Here is a 9,623-nt window from a genome sequence, read left to right as displayed (position 1 = left end):
AGCTCTGCCATGGCCTGCTTCCAAGTCCATATCTTCCAACATTTCTCCAATAAAAATAGGGCCATCCCTACATACCTTCCAACATTTCTCTGATGAAAATAGGGATGTCCTATGGTAAAGTGGGACATTCCAGGATCAAATAAGGAATTGGGATGGCTTTTGTAAATCTGGGACTATGCCTGGAAAATAGGATCTGCAATTCATATGTTTGGTATAAGGCTAAACAGATCGGCTCTGTCACAGCCCTGTGTTGCTCTTTTATCCTGAGCTGCATATAAATACAGAGGCAGCTTCCTGTTTAAAGCAGCAGCACACTCTCTGCCCAGCCTACAGCCAGAGGTAGAACTGCTGCACCACTTTCCAGTCAATTCTTCTAAGAGCAAAATCGGGAGATAAACATGACACTTTGGCTTCAATTTGTTTTTGTTTCAGCAATTTTGGGAGGTAATTTTATTCCTGCTTTAAACAAAGATGACTAGTATAATGTAGGGCTTCATATGCAGCAGATCCTTTAAATATGGCTTTCCTCCTTTTCTAGGTGTCCAATCAGCAGTCCAGCTGGTAGAGTCTGGAGGGGGTGTCAAAAGGCCTGGAGAGTCCCTCCGCCTCTCCTGTCAAGCTTCTGGATTCACCTTCAGCAACTACTGGATGGCCTGGGTGCGACAGGCTCCTGGGAAGGGACTGGAATGGGTGGCATGGATACGCTATGATAGTGGAGAAATATACTATGACAACTCTGTGAAAGGGCGCTTCACCGTCTCCAGAGACAACCCTTCAAACATGCTGTATCTACAAATGAACACCTTGTAATCAGAGGACACTGCTGTTTATTACTGTGCAAGAGACACAGTGATAGGAAGTGAATCTGAAGCTAGACAATAACCTTCCTTTGCCAGTTGTCTGGACTGGTTCAGCTGCAACCACAAAGAACTAAATGAAGATGTTTGGAGAAGGAAGATAAATTCAAGATAAATTGCCTTGATTTTGTTGACACAAATGAGGCATCATGCCTAGTCTCCAAATTGAATGCTCAGAAAACGCCTAGGCTGCATTCAGACACCACTTTATTCTATTTCCCCAACAATTAATTTCTGACTTAGTTCCATTTCTTATGTGACCTTTTATACAATGTAAAATTCATTTCTGGTAATCTAGCAGAATCTTGTTGAAGTTTAGTACTCATTGCTTCCATGAAATATGTGTTTGCATGTCTGGAACTTTGTCCTCTCAGAAGATTTTGTTAGATTTGAGTTATAATTTCTCTACTGTTTTAATGGCTTACCTAATGTGATGAAATTTGGGGAAGAATTCTGAAATACCATGTTAGCGAGTTTTGGTGAGGATAGAGATGGACTGTTTACGTCCGCTTTGCCACACAGTTTCCCTGGCTCCAACTTTGCAATCCCACCTTTCTGCTCTGTGTGTATAGTTATACCTCATGTTAGGTTTGCTTCATGATACGTTTTTTTCAGGTTGCGTTCCGCAGCGACCCGGAAGTACTGGAAAGGGTTACTTCTGGGTTTCGCTGCTCGCACATGCACAGACACGCAAAATGATGTCAAGCACATGCGCAGAATTGGTGAATCGCGGCTCATGCGTGCGTAGATGTGCCACTGCAGGTTGTGTTCCTTTCATGTTGTGAATGGGCCTCTGGAACAGATCCCCTAGAGGTACCACTGTATATGTAGCAGTGTAATAATAATTTAAAAAATTATTTATATCCCACCCTCCCCAGCCGAAGCCGGGCTCAGGGTGGCTAACAACACCAAAGTAGTGCAACATTATAAAAACATTATAAAAATTAATTAAAATCAAAATTGATGGCAACCATAACGTTTTGTAAAGATTGCCAAAGGAGGGAGTCAGGCTGCGCCCTGACCAAAGGCCTGGCGGAACAGCTCTGTCTTGCAGGCCCTACGGAAAGATGTCAAATCCTGCAGGGCCCTTGTCTCTTGTGACAGAGCATTCCACCAGGTTGGAGCCGCAGCCGAAAAAGCCCTGGCTCTAGTTGAGGCCAGCCTAACCTCTCTGTGGCCTGGGACCTTCAAGATGTTTTTATTTGAAGACCGTAAGGACTTACTGTTCCTTTCAGACAATCAGTGTAATGGACACGAAGGGAGAGTCATGTTGATTTGGTTGGAAATCAAACAGACCATTTCCTGACATGATGCCTGAACACACAGACTTGAGCATAGCTGGAATGCTGGGATAAATTTCTACAGGGCCCCACATCCAAAAGTCACAGGATAGCTCTCGTTGGCAGAGTGTGGCCCCAGCCAAGTTGAGGGCTTCTAAATAAAATTCTTTCTGCTGCTTTCTGGTCATCGGAAATCAAGGAACCCATAAAAGGGTGTGTATGGCCCGGAGGGAATCTGCACCAAGAACTATAAATCCTGGAGGGTCCCTTAGAGTAACCTGCACTGTCAGTGGGGATTCTGTCAAAAATAAGTACTGGGAATGGGTCTGACAGGCTCCTGGAAAAGGACTGGACTGGATGGGCCAGATAGACTGGGATAGCAAATGGAGATTATTCTACAGCCCATCTCTCCAAGGCCGAATCACCCTGAGTGCCGATTCCTCCAGAAATACATATGACCTGGAGCTGAGATCTGTGACAGGTGCAGACACAGCTATATATTACTGTACTTCTGAAGCACGGTTAGAGAAACCAAAGGCTAGATGCATCTCTTACTGGTTGAAATGTAGGATCATCTCCTAAAATTCTTTCCATTTCTCATATGGGGTCAGCAGTGATTTAAAGACTAAGAAGTCATCGACCACAACTGAAATAAAGTCTAAAATGAAGCCTAGTGTGATGTTTTGTGGTTACAGCTGTGAGGCTGACTATTGTTTCCTCAGCTGCGTCAACTTCACTGGCTGCATGAGAGTTTGATTCCCCGAGAGACATTCTCACAACTTTCTGTTGAGATCCAAGAAAACATTACCAAAACCACCCCAACCGTCATTTCCCAATATATACACTAGGCAGAATTTCTATTTTATTACACTTTCCAGCTCTGTAGCTCATACTCGAAGTATGAGTAGAAAGCAGAAAGGGGGTTACAAATCTCTGTAAACATTATACTGTAATATATGTCTTCTTGTTGGCCTTAGATGTCCACTGCAATGTCCAGCTTGTGGGATCTGGACCAGAGACTGTGAATCCTGGAGTGACTCTGAGACTAATCTGCATTAGATTTTGTCAGTAATGTTGACTGGGAATGGATCCAACAGGTTCCTAGAAAAGGACAGAAATGGATAGGCCTGATATACATCGGAGTGCCAACTCATGGCATGTTCAAGCAGAAGGGGATGGGGGATGCATCAAGCCACCATCAGCTGATCATACAGCCCCGGCAGCCAGTGAAGATACATGCCCACTGTGGCTGCTAATGCTTTCCTGCTGACTGAGAAAAGCAGCTCTGCCTCAGTGCCAGGAGAAAGTAGTGCCACAGTGCCTTGAAGTGAGAGCGATCAGCTTCCCTGTTCTCTATCAGCGTGAGGGGAAAGCAACACCTCAGAATCAGCTGTCCTGTTTTCCTTCAGTGTGAGGCATAGCTGCCATTGTGGGGGGGGGCACTGGGTGCTGCAGCCCCCACAATATTCCCCATGAATGGCTGGGCACCCACATTTTTTGCACCAGGGCTGCACACACAAGGGGGATGGGGCGCAGAGGGAGCCCACTGGACGCAGCCCAGCATGAGAACGCTGCCTGGGCAACATCCTTGGATGGCATTGCCCAGCCGCAAAAAGGGGCAGCAACACTGCCTGCTCCCTTATTTTTTCAACCTGGCAAAGTTTTATTACATTTATTACATCAAAGCAATATAATTCTATGGTCATGGCACACATGTCAACCTTTGTTTATAAGCTAAAATCACTGGAAAGTTAAATGTAATAAAAAGAGAAATGTGGTGCTTCTGGCTGAATACTGATTCTTGCTTCCTGTATAGGTATGTGAAAATAATAGGACAAAATGGGCATGGGGAGAAGAAAGAGCATGCATCTATCTCCACCTCAGATCAAAGAAAAAGAAGCCTTGACTGCACTCAGTTCCACATGCTGTGGTACAGGTTTATTGAAAGCCCGGTTCCCAAGCAGAGCAAGTGATTAAGGCAGGAGGGTCCAGTCCAGGAAAGGAGGCCACACAAGAACAAGGAAGTTCTGCCCTTAGCAACTCAAGTTCTAGAGGGTATGTGCAAAATGTTTTGAGGGTTCAGTTATGGAGAGAAATTGAAAAATGACACTTTGTTTTTTCTAGGGTTAGGAAAAGCGTGTTCTCCTTCAGGGAGAGCACGTGTTGCAGTGGGGTCTACTGAGCCACCCCTTTGTTGCTGGGTAAGTTCTCCAAGATGGCCAGGGGGCATTGATTGCATTGCCGAGTTGCTGGGGCAAAAGTTATGTTGCAATTTTGGTGGGAGGGGTATAAGGTTTAAATACTCTGCACGCAGCCTTGTACTTTCTCTTTTGCTGCGTGCAACGGATCACCCGCCCACCTGCCCTAGAATAAGGGGTTTGTTGCGTTGACCTTGCTATGCCTGTCATGGGGTCGTCTGCCTTTGAGCAGGGGCCTGGTAGGAATTTTTCCACCTGGCAAATTGGCTGGGTGGGTGGTTTTTGCCTACTGCGTAGCAAATCGTCACAACTTGTAAGGTTGTGGTTAGGCATTGGTTATAAATCTGGTGGAGGAGGGGTTAGGATAGGCTGGGCCTACCCCTCCATGGAGGGGTTCAGGATAGGCTGGGCCTGCCCCTCCATGGTTGCTGCGGAAAGGGAATTCCGTTAAAGGAATCCTGGGGCTTGCCATCTTTTCGTCCAATCCCTGGAATGGGACTAGGGCCGGCAAGCCTTCGGGGAGCAGGCGGGTGAGAGTTGAGGGTCTGTGTCTCAGCTCCAATTCTTCCCCGACTTGCTTTCCCCCGCACTGTCTTTCAGTGGTGCCCGGAAGTCAGTTCTGTCCCCAGGCGGGGGGACAGATAGTCTTAACCAATGCCTAAACAACCACTCACAGTTTGTATTTTAATAAAGTTGTGGCCAAAATCATGCCAAAAATCTTAAACAAAAATTACGTGTCCGTTGTGAGTTATTTTGTGGGGTGGATTGGGGACCTCAACACGCAAAGCATGCCCAGTAGTAACGTTTTATATTGCTTAAGTAAATAATAGTTTATTGCTAAGCAAGTCAATAAAATACAAATGTATCTATACTAAGAAGGGGGGACACCCCTTGTCTTTTCTTTCTGGCAGCATATCAGCACTGAAAGCTTTTGGAAAAGCTTGGAGAGTGGGGCACTGAACTATCCTTCTTTGCACTATTCTTGATGCTTGAACATCTGGAAGAGAGTCAACAAACAGGATCTGTGACTTCTGATCTATATCTTATTGAACCTTTAAGATATATCTTCCTTCCTTCCTCCTGCTTTAAACTCATACTTACAGGCCCATTCCAGCCTATAAATCTGGGTAACCATCTCTCAAGTTGTGTCTCTTCTGTATGTACAAGGAACAGTTGCCAAAAGGCACAGTGAGAGGATGTGAATCTGAAGGCTGGAAAACAAAGCCTGTTTGCCTTCTCACCAGAAATAAGTCTTGAGACAAACTATGTTAAGAGCAAACAGGGGAGATTCATTCAAATATATATAAAAGACTAGGATCTGTAATTCAACCAACCTGAACCAATTAACCAAGTCAGAATTCACATGCAGGTGAGTTTTAATCAATGGGGTTATACAAGTCCTCACATTTCATGACCAATTTTAGAGCCACATGCTGTGATTATGTAGCAAGGCTATCACACAGTGATAGGTGGAGCCAACTTGTCTCTGCCTAAGCCTGTTCCCACACACCCAGTAAAGTCCAAACTGCTAATTTCTGGGGGATTAAGTTGTGCCCCTTCCTTCATTCGTCATTTGTGTCGCATTGAGAGTATTATTATTATTATTATTATTATTATTGGGCACATGGAATCCTTAGGATGAATGAAAGCTCAGTCTTGTATTGAAATAACAATCACCCAAAATAAAAATGTGGTTCAAAAGCTTTATTTACAGCACTTAACTTTAAAACAAATTTAAAAATAAATATGTGTTAAATAAATAAATAAATAAAGTTGATCTGATGGGGGACATATCAGGATTCCCTTAATGGGGGACATATGGGGGACATATCAGGATTCCCTTAGCAGGTGTGGCAGGTGCCAGGGACCAACTCCTTTTTTGTTTGAGTCCTAAGGAAAAGTGCGACATTCTGGGATCAAATCAGGAACCAGGAGGGCTTTTGGGAATTCTTGACTGTACAACACAACACTTGAAGGGTCAGCAAGTCATGTGTTTTGTATAAGGCTAAACAGATCTACTCTGTCAAAGCCCTTTGTTGCTCTTTTATCCTGAGCTGCATGTAAATGCAGAGGCAGCTTCCTCTTTAAAGCAGCAGCACACTCTCTGCCCAGCCTACAGCCAGAGGTAGAACTGCTGAACCACTTTCCAGTCAGTTCCTCTCAGAGCAAAATCAGAAGACAAAAATGACACTTTGGCTTCAGTTTGTTTTTGTTTCAGCAGTTTTGGGAGGTAATTTTATTCCCACTTTAAACAAAGAGGACTAGTGTAATCCAGGGCTTCATATGTTGCAGATTCTTTAAATATGGCTTTCCTCCCTTACTAGGTGTCCAATCAGCAGTCCAGCTGGTAGAGTCTGGAGGGGATGTCAAAAGGCCTGGAGAGTCCCTCCGCCTCTCCTGTCAAGCTGCTGGATTCACCTTCAGCAGCTACTGGATGGTCTGGGTGCGACAGGCTCCAGGAAAGGGACTGGAATGGATTGCAGTAATCTGGTCTGGTGGTAGTCAACAATATTATGCAGACTCAGTGAAAGGGCGCTTCACCATCTCCAGAAACGACCCTTCAAACATGCTGTATCTACAAATGAACAGCTTGAAATCAGAGGACACTGCTGTTTATTACTGTGCAAGACACACAGTGAAAGGAAGTGAATCTGAAGCCAGCCAAAAACCTTCCTATGCCAGCTGTCTGGACTGCTTCAGCTGCAACCACAAAGAACTAAATGAAGAAGTTTGGAGAAGGAAGATAAATTCAAGATAAATTGTATTGATTTTGTTGACACAAATGAGGATTTGTAACTGGCTGACTGACCGAACCCAAAGGGTGCTCATCAATGGTTCCTCTTCATCCTGGAGAAGAGTGAATAGTGGGGTGCCACAGGGTTCTGTCTTGGGCCCGGTCTTATTCAACATCTTTATCAACGACTTGGATGATGGACTCAAGGGCATCCTGATCAAATTTGCAGAAGACACCAAACTGGGAGGGGTGGCTAACACCCCAGAGGACAGGATCACACTTCAAAACGACCTTGACAGATTAGAGAACTGGGCCAAAACAAACAAGATGAACTTTATCAGGGAGAAATGTAAATTATTGCACTTGGGCAAAAAAAAATGAGAGGCACAAATACAAGATGGGTGACACCTGGCTTGAGAGCAGTACATGTGAAAAGGATCTAGGAGTCTTGGTTGACCACAAACTTGATATGAGCCAACAGTGTGACGTGGCAGCTAAAAAAGCCAATGCAATTCTGGGCTGCATCAATAGGAGTGTAGCATCTAGATCAAGGGAAGTAATGGTGCCACTGTATTCTGCTCTGGTCAGACCTCACCTGGAGTACTGTGTCCTGTTCTGGGCACCACAGTTCAAGAAGGACACTGACAAACTGGAACGTGTCCAGAGGAGGGCAACCAAAATGGTCAAAGGCCTGGAAACGATGCCTTATGAGGAACGGCTAAGGGAGCTGGGCATGTTTAGCCTGGAGAAGACGAGGTTAAGGGTTGATATGATAGCCACGTTCAAATATATAAAAGGATGTCATATAGAGGAGGGAGAAAGGTTGTTTTCTGCTGCTCCAGAGAAGCGGACACAGAGCAATGGATCCAAACTACAAGAAAGAAGATTCCACCTAAACATTAGGAAGAACTTCCTGGCAGTAAGAGCTGTTCGACAGTGGAATTTGCTGCCAAGGAGTGTGGTGGACTCCTCTTCTTCGGAGGTCTTTAAGCAGAGGCTTGACAACCATATGTCAGGAGTGCTCTGATGGTGTTTTCTGCTTGGCAGGGGGTTGGACTTGATGGCCCTTGTGGTCTCTTCCAACTCTATGATTCTATGATTCTATGAGGCATCATACATAGTGTTCAAATTGGAATGCTCAGCGAAAACCTAGGCTGCATTCAGACACCACTTTATTCTATTTCCCCAGCAATTGATTTCTGACTTAGTTCCACTTCTTATGTGACCTTTTATACAATGTATAATTCATTTCTGGTAATTTAACAGAATCTTGTTGAAGCTTAGTACTCATTGCTATATGAATTGCTTCCATGAAATGTGTGTTTGCATGTTTGCAACTTTGTTATCTGAGAAGATTTTGGTAGATTTGAGATATAATTTCTTTACTGTTTTAATGGCTTACGTAATGTGATGAAATTTGGGGAGGAATTCTGAAATACCATGTTATCCAGTTTTGGTGGGGATAGAGGTGGACTGTTTAAGTCCACTTGACCCCACGTTTTCCCTGTCTCCAACTTTGTAATCCCACCATTCTGCTCTGTGTGTATATGAAGCAGTGTAGGACTTACTTTTCCTGACAGACAATCAATGTAATGGACACAAAGGGAGAGCCATGTTAATTTGGTTGTAATTAAAAGCAGACTACTTCCTGACATGATGCCTGAACACACAGATTTGAGCATGGCTGGAATTAATCAGGGTCACTTTCATATGCTGGTTTTTTTGTTTGTTTTTTACAAGCCCTCAACCTGGGTGGAGATATAGCCCCAGCAAATGAAAGGGCGTGTGTGGCCCGGAGGGCTTCTTTAAATGACAGACCCATATCCCACTGGTGGTAGCAGTGCTCTGAGCATATTCTCAGTTTAGATCACCTCTCTTTATCTGATTCCCACCACTGGATGCAAAGTTCATGCAAATTCCCTGTCCAAAAAGCTTTCTATTTAAATAGCTCTTTAAATAAGTCTTCATATGCTCAGCTGGACCAAATTAGTTGTCAGTCCAGGGGGAGAGTTTCTGTCTGCAAACAATGAAGCCCCCCTTTCTTTTCCTTTCCTTGTTAACAGTGCCGTTGTGTGAGTATCTTCCAGATCAACATTTTAAAGAATCAAATATTACAGATGGACAAATGAGATGGTAACCCAAGTCTTGTTGTTTTTTTTAGATGTCCACTGCAGTGTCCAGCTTGTGGAATCTGGACCAAGGGTGGTGAATCCTGGAGGGTCCCTGAGACTAACCTGCACTGTCACTGGGGATTCTGTCGAGAATCTTTACTGGGAATGGGTCCGACAGGCTCCTGGAAAAGGACTGGAATGGATGGGCCAGATAGACTGGAATAGCAAATGGAGATTATATTACAGCCCATCTATCCAAGGCCGAATCACCCTGACTGCTGATTCCTCCAGAAATACATACGACCTGGAGCTGAGATCTGTGACAGCTGCAGACACGGCTATATATTATTGTGCCCGCAGGACACACAGTGAGATAAACCAAAGGAGAAACTGTACAAAACGGTAGAGGCATCTCTTACTGAGTGAAGTGTAAGAGCATCTCC

General features: G+C 44.4%; 2 long non-coding RNA genes across 2 annotated transcripts; both read left to right on the top strand.

The window, feature by feature from the left end:
- The first annotated feature begins 336 nt into the window (after window positions 1–336).
- On the top strand, window positions 337–841 carry LOC309355917. Its single transcript, XR_014162622.1, has 2 exons — window positions 337–444; window positions 539–841. It is a non-coding gene; the product is annotated as an uncharacterized lncRNA (long non-coding RNA).
- A 5,600-nt stretch (window positions 842–6,441) lies between these two features.
- LOC309355907 lies at window positions 6,442–6,962 on the top strand. Its single transcript, XR_014162602.1, has 2 exons — window positions 6,442–6,565; window positions 6,660–6,962. It is a non-coding gene; the product is annotated as an uncharacterized lncRNA (long non-coding RNA).
- Window positions 6,963–9,623: the final 2,661 nt, after the last annotated feature.

The sequence above is a fragment of the Podarcis melisellensis genome, assembly GCF_964234715.1.
Source record: "Podarcis melisellensis genome assembly, chromosome: 13".
In the NCBI taxonomy this organism is placed as follows: domain Eukaryota; kingdom Metazoa; phylum Chordata; class Lepidosauria; order Squamata; family Lacertidae; genus Podarcis; species Podarcis melisellensis.
This window is presented reverse-complemented; position numbering and strand designations above follow the sequence as displayed.